Source organism: Stegastes partitus, unplaced genomic scaffold, assembly GCF_000690725.1.
Source record: "Stegastes partitus isolate 25-593 unplaced genomic scaffold, Stegastes_partitus-1.0.2 Scaffold1705, whole genome shotgun sequence".
Classification (NCBI taxonomy): Eukaryota; Metazoa; Chordata; class Actinopteri; family Pomacentridae; genus Stegastes; species Stegastes partitus.
Window position 1 is genome coordinate 94,632 of NW_007579436.1, and position 2,208 is coordinate 96,839.

The window sequence follows — 2,208 nt, forward strand, 5'->3', positions numbered from 1 at the left end:
TCGAGTCCGACTCGGGGTCAGAGGTCGGCGGGTGTTTGCCCTGTGGATGGTGATGTCCTGTCAGTCAGAGATCAGGGGGAAGATTCACCTGCACATCAATGATCACAACATTCAACCCACATTGTTGATCAGCTCTGTTGTTTCCTCTGATTCTGGCATTGATAAATGTCCTAATTACTTCCTTCATTGATCAGTGAGTCTGTAAAAACAGCACCCAGTCTGACAGTTTGTTGTTCTGTCAGTAAACTGAACATCTGGGCGAAAACGAGACATTTTAGACATAAACATAATGAACAATAATGGAAAGAGCTGCTGTTCTGATTGTTGTTGTGCAGGTCAACTTCCAGCTCTTTAAAGGACCATCCCGCTGTGTCTGACTATTCTCCAAATCATCCATCAGGTCTCGTCTCCACCTTCTTCCCTCCAGGCTGCAGCAGAAAGCAACCAGTCTGCTCCGTGTTCTGACCATTTAAAGCACACAGTGTGGTCACTAATGAGCCTGCAAACAAAGCAGATAATCAGATGGATATGAAGTTCAGTGGCTCTGCAGCTGAAAGCAGTGTTTTTGAAAACTGTTGCGTTCAAGGACACTCAGTAACTGATGTGCTCTGAAAGCAGATCATCAGCAGCGCATGTTCAGTTTGTCACATTAGAAAAGTTTGATCTCTGCTCTTAGATGCCGGAGTGTCCTCAAACGCTGCCCTCACCTGTGCAGGTGAGTCGGTGGTTTGATTTGCAGCTCGGTCAGCTCAGCGAACTGTCCCTGAACGTGTCGACGATGCGTGCAGGCTGTGATCTGATTGGTCGCTGTGTGGATGAACTAACTCCTGTACTATTTTTTGTTTTTTTTGGTTTTTTTTTGGAGGGTGGGAGGGGCCTTTTTATAAAGTTTGGTAACCGTGGTAACGACAATGCATGTGAGAGTCTGTTTTATAAGATCAGAGCAGGGGCTGATGGGTAATGTGGGGACGTTGCCATGGTAATGGGGAGTGTGTACGTGTGTGTGTGCCAAAGGCCTGGAGGAGGCGGCGGCTCATGTCGGGGTCAGAGGTCAGATTATTTATTTGTGTATCAGGTGATGGACTGACGGACGTTTGTTTATATTCTATAAATCTATGAATTCAAATGTCTATAAAAGATCAAAGTGAACCGACTGAGTCTCTGCTTCCTGATGTTCCAACTGCTCACCGTGTTGTCTGTTCTCAGCAGTTCATAGCTGATGACCTGCTGAAGCCTTTTATCTGTACTCAGTATGTTCTGTACATGTGAGAGCATTTCTGCAGGAGCTGCTGATTTCAGTGAATATTCTCATTTGCTGTTTTTCTCTGTTAAAACTCAGAAACGCCTGTGAACAGAAACTTCTCGCTGTAACACCTGAAACATCCGGAAATCTCTGTTTTTCTTTTAAAGCAGTCTATGGGATATTTCAGCACCTGCAAAAAACTGACACGTATCTGATAAACGATTAAAGCTGCAGCACTGAAACCAGCCAGTGCCTCACATATCCTTAACTAGTAGCCATAGCGCCACCATGTGGTGACACACGTACCAATGCATTCCACTAAATATTCCATGAACATCGGCGTGAGGTGCAGTGAAGCACGCTGAACACTGAGACCTGCATTTTAAAAATGTTTCTGCAGTTTTTTCACTTTTTGCTGAACAGAATCCAGCTCCATGTCGGACATCGTGCGGCCAGCAGCCTCCAGCAAACCTCTGTGGTCCAGCCAATTCCAGCTGCTGTTTGTCTTTGCTTCATATGGGAATGAAATCAGATGCAAGTGCAGCCTGAGGCCAAGTGTTCAGGTTCCTTCTGGTTTCTCTTCTGGTGGAAAAGCATTGGTCAAGAGATTACAAAATCAGACAAGCAGAAAATCTGAATTTGGTGTCGACTAAAAGCTTTGAAGGCCAATCACCAAACTAACTGGATGCCAAAGAAATGTAGAGAATGTGGAGGTGAAGGACGAATAAAGGAGCAGAACTCCAAAAAAACATTTGTTAGAGCTTCTTTGATAAATGACATCCAGCATCAGCGTCTGCAGCTTCATCCACATGTTGATTCTTCTCCAGCCCAATCAGGAGTTCAGAAGAACAGCAGCCAAGGAACCTTCTCAGAAGGACACAAGAGTGAAACAAGCAATAGATTTAGATCCATCCTGTCATTCCCTCTGGACAGTGTCTGCTTAGTAAGAAGATGGTTTTCCATAA